Source organism: Mauremys reevesii, linkage group 4, assembly GCF_016161935.1.
Source record: "Mauremys reevesii isolate NIE-2019 linkage group 4, ASM1616193v1, whole genome shotgun sequence".
In the NCBI taxonomy this organism is placed as follows: domain Eukaryota; kingdom Metazoa; phylum Chordata; order Testudines; family Geoemydidae; genus Mauremys; species Mauremys reevesii.
Genome location: NC_052626.1, coordinates 72,933,513 through 72,949,892, shown reverse-complemented (window position 1 = coordinate 72,949,892; position 16,380 = coordinate 72,933,513). Strand labels below are relative to the sequence as shown.

Here is a 16,380-nt window from a genome sequence, read left to right as displayed (position 1 = left end):
GTAAGTAGTTGTTTCCTTTGTGTTTAAAGATAGATTTTCTGGATGGTGTTAGCATGGATTGCTCCTTTGTCCATTTTTTAAGAATAGTATCATATTTGTTTTTTCCAGTTCTTTGGCACCTGTCCTGTTCTCTGTGACTTATCAAAAACAATTGTCATGGGTTCAGTATATTTATTAGTAAATTTCCTTATGATACTGCCCAGGCCTGCCAAACTGTACATATTTTAGTTTTTCCAAGTAGTCCCTTTACCTGCTTTTTATAAACCTGGTAGAATTGTTGCCCCCTTTCACTTATCCTGAGTGCTAGAAGATGGTCTGAAGAGCTTATGGGGCGTATCAGATGGCACCATTGATACTGTTATGCACAAAGAAGAGTCTGATTTAACAGTATTTTAACTGTTAATTTTAATATGACCCAGAGTAGTGCCTAAAGGCCCCAAACTGAGATTGAGGCTTCACAGTGCTAGGTACTGTACAAATACATAGTAAGAGACAGGCCCTTCTCTAAAGAACTTACAGTTTAAATAGACAAAGAGTGGGAGGGGAAGAGGTACTGAGAGGTGAAGTGACTTGCACAAGATCATGCAGCTGGCCAGTGACAGAGCTGCAGATAGAACCCAATTCTCCTGTGCCCTGTCAGCTGTACGGGGCTGCCTTTCAATGCATAATGTGATAATTATGGTTAAATATATCATCAATATTTTAATGCACCATCTCTTGAGGATACATTATTTTTCTGAGAGAAGAGGAAGGAGAAAAAGGGCAAGAGAGGAGGAGAATATGGGAAGAAAGAGGGAAAATAGAGAGAACATAGAAGAAAGAGAGAAGAGGAGGAGACAGAGGTAGCTATTTATTCAGCACATTCTTCAGCCATCTGGACCTGTTGGCCTGGCTCCAGTTGGACAGGCTCACAGGTTTATCCACTGCATGATGTAATCTCCACTGTCCAGCTTTGATTTTTTTCATGCTCTGGATAGCCTCTTAGCTGGCGCATGTCTGGTGTGGGCACTTTGATTTCCTGTTGCTATTTGTGGAGTTCTCCTGGCTGGTCCTCAGTAGCTGCTGGTGTGCTTTGCATTTCTGCAAACTGAGAAACTGCACACCGTTTTGCTGACAGCTTTGTCACCTTGGGAGCCAGATCCTTGCACAAAGTGTGTGTTGGCTTGAACAACACCTTGGCGTGGAAGTAGGATGATCCCTCAGGATAATGTTTGGAACGTTGTTGCTCAGCCCTGGAGGAGGTCTCCCTTAAGCAGGGGTGGCTCCAGGCCCCAGCACGCCAAGCGCGTGCTTGGGGCGGCATGCTGCAGGGGGGCGCTCTGCCGGTCGCCGGGAGGGCAGCAGGCGGCTCTGGTGCAGGGGCGGCTCTAGACATTTCGCCACCCCAAGCAGGGCGGCATGCCGCGGGGGGCGCTCTGCCGGTCGCCGGGAGGGCGGCAGGCGGCTCCGGTGCAGGGGCGGCTCTCGACATTTCGCCACCCCAAGCAGGGCAGCATGCCGCGGGGGGCGCTCTGTCGGTCGCCAGGGGGGCGGCAGGCGGCTTCGGTTCAGGGGCGGCTCTAGACATTTTGCCGCCCCAAGCAGGGCGGCATGCCGCGGGGGGGGCGCTCTGCCGGTCGCCTGGAGGGCGGCAGGTGGCTCCGGTGGACTTCCCGCAGGCGTGCCTGCGGAGGGTCCACTGGTCCAGAGCCACAGCTTTGGAGCGGCGAAATGTCTAGAGCCTGCTTGGGGCAGCGAAATGTCTAGAGCCGCCCCTGCCCTTAAGCACCAGCAAAGACAGTGACTGTTGAGAATCTTGCATTCCATTCAAGTTCTGCAGCTTGTGGACTTCCTCTGTTGGTACGAGGCACAATTTACTTGATCCAACACTCCAGTGGAAGTGAAGGAAGAGGCAATGTGTGATCTCAGTCACTAATTCTAGTATGCTGGGGCCCAATAATCATAAAGCCATTGCTGCTCTGGAAATCAGCCAGGCTTGCAGGGGTTGGTGGAAAAGGGGGAAGACTGGGTTAATGCATTGTTTGATACTGCCCACTGTGCTAAATGTTCATCCTACCCTGTCTGGGAGAAGCTATCTGTGGTGAGCTGCTAGCATCAGGGCCATCAGCTCTCAAGCCCCCTAATTTGGTACCACTCTCTGTATACACTATATCACATAGTAATGTGGTGGTTAATTTTCATTCATTTACGGCAGTGTGGTCCAGTGGATAGGTCCTAGGTCTGAGTTTTCATCCTGACTTTGCCACTGACTATGTGTAACCTGGGGCAAATCATTTCTCTTCTCTGTGCTACAGTTTTCTTCTCTTCAAAGTGCTTTGAGATCTTTAAGTGAAAAGGCCCATCTAGATGCACAGTGTTATTTCTGTTTTGGGTAAATTCAAGGAGAAGCAAATAGTACAGGGTTTATCCCTGTATCCTGACGAAATGGAGCAACACACAGAGGCATGGGCATAGATGAGCTCGTGGATGCTCTGGGCCTGAAGAAAAGATTTCCCTCACAGAGTAACATAGTTGCAACCATTGCCCGGCCCTGCCATACTTATGCTACAGTCCCTGCTCAAGGACATGTTGATCTCAGCTCTGATTCAAGAGATGTAGACAGCACTGGGGTGAATCAGTAAGCAACAGTTTGACGACAGCACATTATGACTTCTTACCCATGACTCCTTCTCCTGGCCATGTGCTTTATTCTTGCTTTCTCCAGGGATTCAGGGCTGGGGTTGTTGAGTACATGGCCGGTTCAGCCTCTGTTGAGTGACATTTTGTCTAGTATGGATTTCACTGGCTGATTAAGATGCCACCTTGACTGACTGTGCTTAGAGGGAGCAGTGCCTTGCTCTCGTTGCTGGATAATGTGCTGAAGGTGGTCCTGTGCAGGAGGGTCAGGCATGTTCTGCCTGGAGGCAGGGACTGATCCTTGCTGAGCAAGAGAGTTGCTGAGGAAAGATGACAGCCTCTGGTGAAAATCCAGCATCTTTCCTGGGAGTGGGCCAAGGATTTTGAGTCATTGCTTTGGCTGGTGGCAACAGAGATAGTTTCATGCCTGGGCTCTTTTATGTCTGGGACAGAGAGAGGAAACCACCCCTTGCCACTCAGAGGGTCAACCAGAAACAGAAATAATAATAATTAATAATAATTAATAAAGAGATTCACAAACTCACTGCCTGCTCCATAAATGAAACCCAAGGAAAACTCTAACTCTGCAAAAACTAGAGAGAATAGGAGAGGAAAGAATTGGTGAGAATGAAAGCCAAAGCCTGAATGTCAGCTGCAGTGTGGGGAGCTCCTTCCAGCTGGCCCCAGTTCAAAGGAATAGTTTTTATTGTCCAAGAGCATTTCCAAAACTCCATTCAAACCCTACAGAAAATTAACCCAAGATGCAGGGTGAGATTTATCACCCAATTAATGAGGGTAGGACACCAGAATTAGATAGAGAGAGAGGAGAGAGGCATGGAGGGAGGGAAGGACGTGTGTACCCTGTTTGAGAGGCTGAGAAGGAAGAATAAGGAACAAAGCAGGGGAGAATCAGGCCCCAGAGATTTAAATTAAGAGTGATCACATCAGAAGAATTCTTACAGAATAGTGAATGGGTGCCATGAACCTCCAGATGAGATCCTGGAGTCACAAACTCATATACTGGAGCACAAACTTGACAAGTTGTGGAATTTAATAAATGAAAAGAGTTTCATACTTAGGAAAAGCCATTTGCTCTTTGGGGGCCAGAAGGGGAATATTTTGTTGGTCGTGCCTTTTTCTTGCAGATTAATTATGGATTTGTCTGTCTCCTTTGGCACAAAATCATCCCAGACACACGGGGCCTGTCACTGCTTTCAGTTCTGCATGGCTATATAACTATTTAATTGGGTACTATCTGAAAGAATGTTGGAAAGCCAAACCACTGGGGACTTTGCCTTAATTTTCCAGGGGTCAGATAATCTTGTTACCTCTGCATTTTCTACATCACTGTTGACCATTTCACACCAAACTTTCTTGTTTTCCCAGAGGAGTTGCTTGCGTCCATCTGTGATCTATTTATCTTAAAATCTGAATACAAGTAATATAATAATTAATCTTTAAACTCAATGGTAAAATTTACCTAAATGGCTAGATCCTACTTTCACTGAAATAAATGTCAAAACTCCCATTGACTTTAATGGGAGGAAGATTGTATCTATAGTTAGCAAAATAATCAGCTAGGATAGGTATCCACCAAGCTGTTGCATTGGTTAAGATGGAACTTAATTATGATCTATAGCAGGGGTAGGCAACCTATGGCACGTGTGCCGAAGGCGGCATGCGAGCTGATTTTCAGTGGCACTCACACTGCCCGGGTCCTGGCCACCAGTCCGGGGGGCTCTGCATTTTAATTTAGTTTTAAATGAAGCTTCTTAAACATTTTAAAACCTTATTTACTTTACATACAACAATAGTTTAGTTATATATTATAGACTTATAGAAAGAGAGCTTCTAAAAATGTTAACATGTATTACTGGCATGAGAAACCTTAAATTAGAGTGAATAAATGAAGACTCGGCACACCACTTCCGAAAGGTTGCCAACCCCTGATCTATAGGTACCTACCTGAGGAGAAGATCTCTGATAGAAGTCTCTTTAATACCACAGACAAAGGCATAATGAGATTAAATGGGTGGAAGCTAAGGCTAGGCAACTTCAGACTAGAAATAATGCACAATTTTTAAGTGAGGGTGATTCACCATTGGAACCATTTACCCAGGAACTTGATGATTTTTCCATAACTGGAAGTCTTTTAAAATAAAGATTAGACATTTTTCCAAAATATATGCAGTAGCTCAATTACAAGTAATGGACTGAATTAAATTCTATGGTCTATGTTATGCAGGAGGTCAGACTAGATCAGTGGCCCCAAACTTTTTACCTTATGCTCCCCCTTACCTCTGTCCATGCCCCGCCCCCTAAGCCACAGTTGGGAGCCGGGGCTGGGAGCGGGGCAATGTTCGGGGCCAGAGCCAAGGGCTGGGGCCGCAGCGGGGGGTGGGTTGGGGGCTGGGAGTAGGGTGGGAACCATGGTCAGGGGCTGAGGATGGGGGATGGGCTGGGGCTGCGGCCGAGCTGGGATTGGGGCCTGAAGCTGGGTCCGGGGCTGGGAGTCGAGCCATGGCCAGGCCAGCTGCCAGGGCCACTAGGGTTGCCAACCCTCCTGGATTGGCCGGAAGTCTACCGGAATTAGCATCGATCTCCCAGTGAAAGTTAAGAGCAATCCGGGAGATTTTAATAGGCCGCTAAAAGTCCAGTCGGCAGGGCTAAAGCAGTCTCCCTACCCTAGGTTTGGGGACCACTGGACTAGATTATCATAATTGTCCTTTCTGGCATTAAAATCTACGAAACTATCAGTTGTATCCTATTGTAATTTGCAAACATGCCTGGGATAACACCCTGAAATCTGCAGGTTTCTGCAGACTCTTTGCAGTTGGAATCATGTGCCTGACTTGGGATGTTCAGGGGTGGGTCTTTGGGAATTTGCCATTGTCAAAGAAAAATGTGATATTTATTCCCGGGAAAGTGCGTAGGTCTCCGCTTTCAGGTGAATGAACTCCTTTTGTTTCTTTTTGCTAGTTAGGGATCTAAGGAAACCTTGCTGGGAAGGAACTTAGGACACAGCTGCTGTGCCCTGTCAGGGAGAAGTCTACCTTCTTGGGGATGATAATCGCGAGAGATATAATGCCTGGGGTGAGGGAAGAAAGTGGTGGGATGGTGTTGACCCATGCTGCCTTGGCACCTCAACCTTGAAATTTTATTATGCAGCCAATGCAACAGGACTCTCTCCAGCTGAGCAGAGGGACTAGCGCCCCTGATCTGAGGAGAACAATGCTTTTTTCACAGAACTATGGATTTCCCCTATCTTCCTGCTACCACCAGTTAGCACCACAGCCTTGCTTGTGGGGGAGAATGGAATTAGCCTTGGGGTTAGCCCCCCCGGGTGCCCCAACAGTGAACAGCAACCTGACCTAGAGGGCCCATCACCTTGCTGGGGCTAAGAAGGAAATTAACTTTGTCCTGCTTTCTCCAGACTCTCACTTCTCCAGCTCTGATGCTGAGGTGAAAATGATACCCTCAAAGTACGAGTTAAAGTTAAATTTCCTATCTGTTTTTCAGGGCACAGACTTTCCATTGGGTTACTGGCAGCAGGTCAGAAATCTGCATTCCAAGCTGAGTCACTTTGAAAACAGCCCGTGCCCAGAAGCATGAACATTGCAGAGCTAGAGACACATTTACCTCCTGCTCCAGCCTCACAGAGAGCTCCCCCCTTGCCGTGATGCCTGTGCATATCACAGCCTTAAAGCCATAAACAATTTAGCAGCTGGTGAGACCCTATTCAATCTGTTAGTTACATAAACATGCTGGGGGCAGCTCCCTCTCAGTCTGCCCATTGAAGAATTTTCCAGCAGCATGGCTTGACTTCTCTCGCGATTTTGGGTGAAAGCCTCTCAGCTGCGAATCACAAGTTCTCTCCTTTCTGGTCCAGACCTTCTTGGTCTGAGGTTGCCCTTCATGAAGGATCAGGGTTCAAAGCCACTAGCAGTGTATGGTGTTAAAGCCTGAGCCTTCTGAACTGAATAGCGTAGTGCTGTCTTCCACCTCAGAAGCCTGCTTCCTCCATTGCTCTTCTGGGACCTACCCTGAGGCAGGATAGGGGTTGTTTCTGATTCACTCCTTGGGTATTGAGAGAAATGGGTTGAATGAGATAATTGAATCTAATCATAAAGGAAAAATAAATTCCCACCCCAAAACAGTCTCCCTCTATCTCCCAGGCCTGTGTTCTTACTATATTGTGTCCCTCCTTCCCCACACTCTGTGGAACAGCAGGCTCATAGGAACATGGGAGTTGCTGTACCAGATGAGATCAATGGTCCACCTACTCCAGAAGCCCAGTATCAGCTGCCAGTACCAAATGCTTCAGAGGAAGATGCAAAAAGTGACAATTATGGAATAAGCTGTTCATAAGGGAAGTTTCTTCCTAACCCCATCAGCTAGTGGTTGGTTAATGTGCAGAAGCAGAAAGCTGTATATCTTTTTATCTTATTTTTAATATTACCTAATGTAACAGTGGATGTTCTCATTATCCATATAAATGTCTAATCCTCTGAACCCTATTAAGATCTTGGCTCCATTGATATATTGTGGCAGTTAGTTCCACATGCTATTTTTCACTGAGTAAAAAGTAATTCATAGAATCATAGAATCATAGAATTCAAGATCAGAAGGGACCATTATGATCATCTAGTCTGACCTCCTGCAAGATGCAGGCCACATAAGCCGATCCACCCACTCCTGAACTAATTCTCTCCCTTGACTCTGCTGTTGAATGCTCCAAATCATGATTTAAATACTTCAAGTAGCAGATAATCCACCAGCAAGCGACCCCTGCCCCATGCTTCGGAGGAAGGTGAAAAACCTCCAGGGCCACTGCCAATCTACCCTGGAGGAAAATTCCTTCCCGACCCCAAATATGGCGATCAGCTGAACCCCGAGCATGTGGGCAAGACTCTCCAGCCAGACCCTCTGGAAAAGGCTAACAATATCCCAACATTGACCCTTTGTACTAATTACCAGTGTGGCACGTTATTGACCTATTGACTAAATAAAAATTCCTTTTATTTGTTTAAAATTTGTTGTCTTTCAGTTTCCTTCTATGTCTCCACCTACATGAATTATAATAAAAAGTGAATAGGGGCTCCCGATTTACCTTTATTAGAACATTCATTATTTTGTATACCTCTAACATATCATCTCTTGTGTCTTCTTTAAGCAGTCCCAATCTTTTCAATCTCTCCTCATATGAAACTCTCTCCAGGCCTCTAATCACTTATATGTCTACACTGTCTCTGGACTCTTTTTATTCTGCCCTAGCCTTTTGGTGACAGGGTGGTAAAAACTGAACACAATATTTCAGATGACCCCCTACAATTGATTCAGAACCTGGCATATTATTATTCTCAGTATTATTGCCCATCCTTTATCTCATGTATCCTAACATTTTGATTGCTGCTATTCATCAGGCAGAAGTTTTCCTTAAGCTCTCTGGGCAGACCTGCAGGGTTTGTCTGTAGGTTTGCAGTTTGGGGGCTGGCTTCTTTTGCAGGCTGCATAGTGACATTTTATGCAGATGTGCATCACAAGAGAACTCTGATTGCTTTTTGGCTGCAGCGTCTTTGAGAGCCCTGGGGAGGGAGCTGTTTGGGATATTTTTTTAAGGGAAAGTGTCTGGGAGGAGATGAAGATGTAGCAGAGTTGGATTTGAAAGACAGGCACTTCCTATAAGATGATGAATTGTTAATAAGGATAATCCCGTTCCTTACATTCCTCTAGCTTTTCAATGCAACCTGTCCCAAAGCACTCAACTAACTGCACAGCCCCACCATCATAGAGCCACCTCAGGGTGGGATGCATCAGCCAACAAACACACTTTGTACAACAGAGAGGGGAGGAGAAATTTTGGCAAAAGACATCAACCCCATATCTTACCAAAAGAGTTCTGGACTCTCCCATGGCCACAAACAGAACCATGCTTTTTAAGATCTCATCACACACACAATGGCATAGAATTTACATTATCTGCCTCTAAAGGCTGATGGCTCAGTTGACCCCTTCAGCATTTACACTTGGGATTCTAGTGAGTCTGTTAAAAACCTTTTGTTGAGACTGTTAAGCTACTCCTAAGAAGTAGGGCATCTGCATTAACCCTAGTGAAGGGGCTGAGGATGTCCATTACTGATGAGTAGTGATGAGTATTACAAATCTGCTTCCTCTCAAAGCTGTTGCTGGCATTAAGTCTTTGCCGGGGCCTGGACTAGTAAGGGGATAGAGAATAATGAAATATCTGTGGGGGTTTCTGTAGTTTCATTATGGAGTGCTGCACAGAGAAACACAAGTCATTCTGCAGAAGCTCTGCTTACAAGAGCTGATTGAGATAGGAATGTACTATTGGCATTAATAGCCATAAATAAAGAATGCTAGAATTTTTAATTGGCAGATGTTATGAGTTCTCAAAGCTGAAGTTTTCACAGCTAAACCCTATGAAGGCAAGATTCCTGGATAACCAAAGTGGGGATACACTCCTAACCTTAGGGGAGGGATCACTCCCATTTGTCTAAATGCATCACTTTGGAATAACAGGGTTGTGCTCCCTCAAGTGTGTGTGGGTCAAGTTCTGCTCTGACTTTATACCCCATTAGGCTACGATGAGTTGTAATCCAGGGCAGAATTTTGGCTTTTGTTGTGTATGTACTATATATGGAGTGATGGTAGCAGGAAAGAGCAGGAATTCCTTCTTCTGTCCTTCAGGATGCTGATGACTGGAATGGAGAGTTGCCTGTCTCCATTCAGGACTCTGCAGACTCAGCTAGTTCCTTGCAGCTGGCAAACTAGACTTTCCATCTATATTCACTGTACAAAGAATATATGGGCCTTGTCTGCATTTGAGAAATTTGGCATAGATTCGATGCAAGTGTTCCCCATGGTGCACAGGTGATCATACTACTGTGATACCAATCCTTTTGGTACCTTCAGTTTGGGGGGCTCTGCCCCACACCCACAGCATCACACACCTACCAAGATGCTTTTAACCTCTTGGATACTCGCAGTTTCTGGGGCTCTGCTCCCTGCAGCAAAACCAACATGGCCAATTGTCAAACACATTTACACAAAACAAGCTGAGCCCAGATGTGAGGGAGATGTTGGTGGACCTAGATTTCTCTGGGACTGTAATAGAAGGCGCTTTTAGTGTGTCTGTTGGGAGATCCAATCAGAGTGTGATTTATACATTTTCCTTATTCCTTTTGGGACAAAATCATAAAGTTAAAAAACAAACCCAACCACCCCCAAGTGCCTGGTTGTCTCTCAAAATTCCTCCCCAATGAAGGACGTGAAAAGTTTAAGGTTAGCATTGCATGACTGATTCCAGCCACATGGTTTTGATGTGGTCTGTAGTGTGTGTGTGTGTTTTTAACAATATTGTGCATTCCATCAGCTGATTTTTCCATTGGGGGTTGTGAGGGAAGAGGGGGTGAATAGTAAACCTCTGTGTCTGCCACAGATGGAGATGCAAACTGTGGAATGAGTGAGTACCAAAGTGCTAAGTCGACAGAGCTCCCAGACTGGAATTGTCTCTTCATAGACACTCATTAAAAACAGCCAGAGAGAACTGGGCAAAAAGTCAGAAACATGAAGGGATGCGGTACTGAGACCAAATCACACTGGGAATCAGAGGACCAGAATCTGATTCCTAGTTAGGTCTGATACATGGGGACTGGGTGCATCAGTAACCTGGAAGAATCTCATGTGAAGCATAATTTGAGATGGTTTGGGAATTATGCTACTGGGTCTCTGAGCTCCAGTGTGTGATCAGCAAGCTGTGTCAGAACACAGAACGCTTTGACACCGGAACTAAAAGGTGGTACTGGAACCCAGATAAAAAACTGGTATTGCATGGGTGGCCAGGGGCTGAGAGCAGGGGCTGCAGACAGGCAAGCACTGGGACCTTGTGCAGATTGTATGTGTGTGACAAGTTCAAAACACTCCCAGGTGTGCTCTGGACTTGAATCCTTTAAAAACAAACAAACAAAGCAAGAGCCTGGCAGCACTGAAGTCTGGTACAGGTCCAGCAGTGAAAGAATCTGAACTGGATTTCTATGCCCCCCTCCGATCTCATGCCTGGATTAACTATTTCATGTTTGTATAGCACAAATGGGGGAAGACTTGTACTGTAGGATTATTATTTGTGTGAATGTCCTCTGAATGCAGCCCCAGGGAAAGAGAGAACTAGAATTGGGTTCTGTGAGTGACCATTTGAGTGTAGCTTTGGAAGAAGGCGGCGCTTGATGTGGGTTTGTGTGAAGTGACATTTCTAACATTCTCTTGCATTGGGTCAGATTGTTAGTCAGTGGGAGTTGGGAATTGAGTAACCCTGGGAGTGTTCTCTATGGAGTGGGGCAGTCACCCTCCAGCCTTCTGTATTTCCTTCATGATAGCAACACATGCTCCCAGATGCCCTGGGCTTCAGACTGCCACACATGATCCAGATTGATTTGTAATTGGTTTTAGGGAAGCAGATGGAGACCAGGGATGGTTCTGTTTAGACCCAACCATGTCTAGATCCCAGTGTCTGCCAGGAAACTCAGAGCTAGCCATGCCGGTTTGAAGAGTTGGGTGGCTGAATTAGTTTTAGCAGTTTGCAGCTGGTTAGTGGATCTGTTGTATGAATCTGTGTGGCTCCATTCCCACTCCACCCCTACACAAATACAATGACTCAAAGGCACAGACTCATGGGCCTTGGGGAGGCCAAGGTCTCTTTGTATGAAAATGAGGCAATAGCTTGTCTGACCATGAAAATACCATGCACCAACTACATCTCCCCAACAGGCTCTGAATTCAGGCTGCGGGCAGCAGCATTCTCTGTAGGAATACCCCCATCCTGTGCGTGGGGACCTGCTGGGCTCGCCTGTTTTATCACACTATGATTCACAGCACAGACAGCTGGAACGTGGAAATCTGAAGCAAAAGGGAGGAGAATTTCCTCCTCTTGGACACTTGCCCCACTTGCTCGCTGAAGGCTGGATTTCTTCCCCCTTAATCCCACCCTGTGAAGGGCTGTGCCCCATTCGTGGTCCTAGGTGGCTTGGGGGAAGTGGCACCCTATTCATAAGAGGTAGTGATGACTCAGTGAGGTGCTCAGCTACTACAGTGGTGAACGTGATACAGAAACCCAGAGAGGTGCTTGTGTCCCATCCTGCTTTCCCCAGGTCACGCTCACCCCGGGCAGAGCACCCGTACAGACCTAGGCACTACCCGAGTCCCGGGTGAGATTTGGGGGCGGGGGCACAAGCTTTGCGCGGGCGGGCTGTCTGCCGGGGGTGCCTCGCACCCTCTGACTCCAGGAGCCGGCGTGACAAAGGCAGAGCGCTGCGGGGCCGGCTAGCTGCGGTGACAGCGGCCCTAGGACCAAAGGGAGGGCGGAGCGCCGGTGGCTTCCCGGCAGGAGCGCATCCCCTCGCACAACCTCGGGCCGGGCCGGGCCGGCTGCCCCCGTGCGAGCTGCACGTGCGGGCCGGCCCGGCCCCGGGCCCGGCTCTGCCTGCGAGCGCGCGGCGAGCAGCTCCGTTCTAACCCTGCACTCCTCCTGATCGGCACAGCTCAGCGTCGCCGAACAGCTGCTCGGCTGGCAGGCGCTTCCCCATTGGCCCTGGGTCCCTCGGAGCTGGCCAATGGGCTGTCAGCTTCCTCACTGTGTTCTTTAGAAGGCCTCTTCGGGACGTAGGTTAACCCTTTGCAGGCCCCGGGGCTGGGGTGGGATCCAGCAGAGCTCCTCGCTCCTGCAGCTCGCTAGCCCTCCCTACCGCCCGTTTCCCCTTTCTCCTCGCGTCCTGTGCTTGCCCTCCTTTCTTCCACCTCTCCTCAGCTTTCCTTCCCCCCTGGCAGCAGCCTCCCGGCCCCGCTCTTGTAGGCACAGACCTGCCAGGTGGAAATGACCTGGTGCGGTAGCCACAGCGCACGATTGGTCGCCACGGTCTCTCCTTCTGTGTCTGGTCCAGGTTAGGGGTCTCCCACCCTCGCTCTCGGTCTGAGTAGGAGGCTGAACTGGCCCAGTAGCCCCAGTCTGCTCATGTTCCAAGGGAGTCCCAAGCAGGCCAGGATGGTTAGGGCACTAGTCTAGAACTTAACTTTGATTCCCTGGGCCACCACAGATTTCCTGTGTGAACTTGGGCAAGTCACTTAGGCTATGTCTACCCAGAGCCTTGGTAGCAGTTCGGGGGGAGGAATGAGACTCCCACCCCCTTGCTCCTCCTCTTTCCCCCAGAGGACCCACCCCCTGGTCAGGTGGAAAGCTGGAGCTGGGCAGTGGTAAGAGCTGCCCAGGGAGCACAGGCATATGTGGGTAGCCCTAGATCCTCCACCAGCCCTGGGTGGGAGGGCGGAATGCCTGAGAGCAGTCCCCAGCCTGGGTCCCTACCCTCAGGGCATGCTGCCCAGGGCAAATGGAGGGCCTCCTAGTGAGTGGGGGCTAAGGAAAGAGGCTGGTGATGCTGGCAGCCGCTGCACTTCGTGATGGGGGAGCTGATCAATGTGCCTGTCTGAGGCTTGAAGTTTGGGTGGGCAATGCAGCCCTATGCCCCCCAAACTATGCCCATGTTAGAAAGTGGAGGGCCATGCCCTCTCATGGTTCCAGTGCCCCTGCAGTGAGGCACTGCTTAAGTGAGTAAAGACCCACCAGAACCTTAGGATATGTACGGTTCTCTACATGCCCAACCAGTGCCTCCCCCATCTACACTGCTGTTTTTAGCAGGTTAGCATCCCAGTGCCTCCATGCTGCTGAAGCCTTTCCTCACTGCAGGGAGCTGCCGGAGCCTTTCCCCACCCCAGGGAAAGCAGAGGAAAAGCAGTGAGGGAAGGCTGTGTTAGCTGCTCCCTGCTGCCGGAGCCTTTCCCCATTGCCTGCCCCCTACCAGAACCTTTCACGGCTACACACGAAAATGGATGCAGCCTGCTTTTCGCTGTAGTGTCAAGCTATACGTACCCTACAGCCTAGGCTGCTGCCAGTGTGGAGAAGGCTGTAGCCTCCCTGTGCCTCAGTTCCCCATCTATAAAATGCAGAATATAGCACTACCTTACCTCTCAGAGGGGTGTGAGGTATATTACATTGTTGGAATCACATACATATCTAAGATGGGCATATGTTTAAGCAAAAAAAATTGCAATGGAAAACATTTGTAAAATAAATGAGTTAGTTATTAGCTGGAAACTGATCTCTTCTAGTTTTATGTGGCCAAAGTGCAGAGGAATCATTAATATCCAGAAGAGATCCTGGGTAAGAGTAGTATGACGTTTCTAATAACTGCCACTTCCTCTCTATGATATCTGGGGTAGCGGGTTATCCTGTCCCAGTTTACTGAACACTTTCTTCTGACTATCTGGAGTCTGCATCATCCCTAGCATGACATGTGGCACCTATCTCTAGAAATTGTAAATCCAGGCCCTTGACACAGATATTTTGTGGAAGGAGCTTTTGCAATGAAATGTGCATGATATTCATTGTGATTCCATGAAATGTCAGGGACAGGGGCCACAGCCAAGGAATAATAACACAAGCACCTTCCATCTAAGTTTCAAAATACATTACAGGTTGAAAATAAGTAAATATCGTACCTCTCCTGTGCGGGATTGGACCCCCTGCATTGTTTGTGATGGTGTGAAACTCCCCTCCTCCCACGCCTATCTGTTAATTTTAATGACAAACTTTGGTACAGCCTCTAGAGCTGTACAGTCAGCCTGTGAGCCTTCTGAAAGTGCAGCATGTCAGGGATTTGGATGTTTTCTGAAGTCTTGCCACTAAAAACGATTACAGAAAAACTCGTCATGTTTGGCAATCTCTGGGAAAGATTGAAGACTGGAATAGCAGGTGGTGCTGCAGGTCAGAATTGAGGGCCTGGGATAGCAGTGGGGTCAGCAGATCCCAATCAATTGGATTGAAGTGTTTCAGCTGGGATGCATAGATATCCAGGACTGGAATAGCACGGAGAATTGTGGGTTAGCACTGAGGTGTATTCGCAGAGCTGTGGGAAAGGACTGGAATAGCAGGGAGCTGCAGGTTAGGATGGAGGTGCATGTTGGGGAGGGACTAGATTGGAATAGCTGGTGTGCAGATCAGGACTGAAGTGCATTGGAATAGCTCTTTAGAAGTCCAGACTACGATAGCAGGAGGGATTGAAGGTCAGGATGGAGATGCATTGACTGCATTCTGAGAGGAAAGCTTGCATAGCATCTGCCCACACTCTGCCTGGCTCTTGTTAGCACTGTCAGGCCTTCACTTTCATGAGCACTAAAATTCACCACATTTTTAAGAGGGTGAAAGGACTGGCTGGAGCATGTGGGCTCTTCTTTCTTGGAATGAATAGGAAATCTCTGCTGTGAAGCTGGAGTGTAGAGGCTTCATTCCTCAGTGAAAGCAGAGAAAGGAAATGCAGATGTCACAGCTGGAATGGGAGATTTATCTTGGCAAGCAGAGAGGAAAAATATTTAAAAAATAAAAGAGAAAACTTAGAAGAATCCCCTCCATATTTGCTAGTCTGCCAACATGTGCAGTACCTCCAACCTGCAAAGGTCTTAAACTTCTGGATGGGCTACAGCTCAACTGGACTGGCTCTTTGCTGGTTCCTCTTTGGAGTGAAACCACTGAGTTTCATAGCAGCAGTGACAAGGCTGTGAGAACTGAACTAAATCTGAAGGGAGATTGTCCCAAAGCAGCTCAATAAAAGATGGGGAGGGGAGAGCCCACAATAGTGGGGCTAGTGGAGGAGAGAGATGAGGGTCCAAGCTCGGGTGACTGTTGAGGTGGGGGAAATGGAGAGCTCACATTTGGATGTCTTATGCTAGCTCCCAAGGTAACTCTTGTATACCAGGAAGGGGCTCTTTAAATGAGAGGCAGAAACACATGGAGCTTGCCATTCAAGCAACTCTGAGTGTGAGGTCTGGGTGAAAACATGTGGTGGAAACATGTTTGGACTATTCAATGCATGTGTCAGTCACCAGGCTTGGGAGGGTGCAGGAACCAGTGTCTCAAAGACTCACACTCTCTCTTTGCTGATGAGTTGTCTTAACTTGAGCAGATTTTCCTGTGATCTTAGAGATGCTTTTGGGATAGCTGTGTTTGGAGATAGGCTGCTCCATGGCTCCAGCACACACATGCACACATGCATATCCCATCTCCATGGAACAGTGTTGAAGGGGAGGGGCGCCAGAGACCGTGGTTTGGATCAGGAAATCCTGCACATCATCACCATGGGGCTGCTGTCCCTTGGCTGCCCCCTTCCTGACCGCTCATTGGCAGTACCGCTTTGGAAATATATCTCGTGATATTTCTTGGCTGCAGAGCATGGTCAAAGCGAATGAGAAAGAAGGAGAGCATGAAAGGGAGGGGGAGATAGCAGGAGGGAATGATGTGAACGGAGAGTGAGCTGTTAGCTTTGGATCCTATCTGGAAGAAGTTTTCTCCAAGTCAATTTCACGTCCCTCCTTTTGGACTAAGATGATGAAGATCACATTTCCTAGCTGGCTTAAACTGAGACCATTTATAAGAACTTGATTTCAAAAAATCATGAGGGAGATTCTAGCTATGTGAAGCTCACTGCAGAATCCTTCATCATATCACAGCTGAATCCCATGGGAGACTTGGCAGGTCTCACCTAGCAGGAAGAAGATGCTTCCAGAAGGAGATTCTAGACTAGGAAGATGCTGTGGGACTCTGAGCCTGTTCTATGCATCTCCTTATTATCCCCATCTTCATTCATATCCAAGCCTTTGTGAATTCCTTTCTTAGGCCTCACTCTTAATTGTGTGTTTCTGGCC

The 16,380-nt window shown here is 47.8% G+C and overlaps 1 protein-coding gene across 3 annotated transcripts in view; it reads left to right on the top strand.

Moving 5' to 3' along the window:
* The window catches only part of CREB3L1 (cAMP responsive element binding protein 3 like 1), a 61,462-nt gene that overhangs the window by 15,268 nt on the left and 29,814 nt on the right, over positions 1–16,380 (top strand). The window contains exon 1 of one of the 3 annotated variants that reach the window (XM_039538851.1): positions 12,266–12,291. The exons of the other annotated variants lie outside the window; for them this stretch is intronic. The gene's annotated coding sequence lies outside the window, so the exon portion shown is untranslated. Of the gene's footprint in view, positions 1–12,265; positions 12,292–16,380 lie in introns of those variants that run through there. 3 annotated transcript variants of the gene reach the window in all.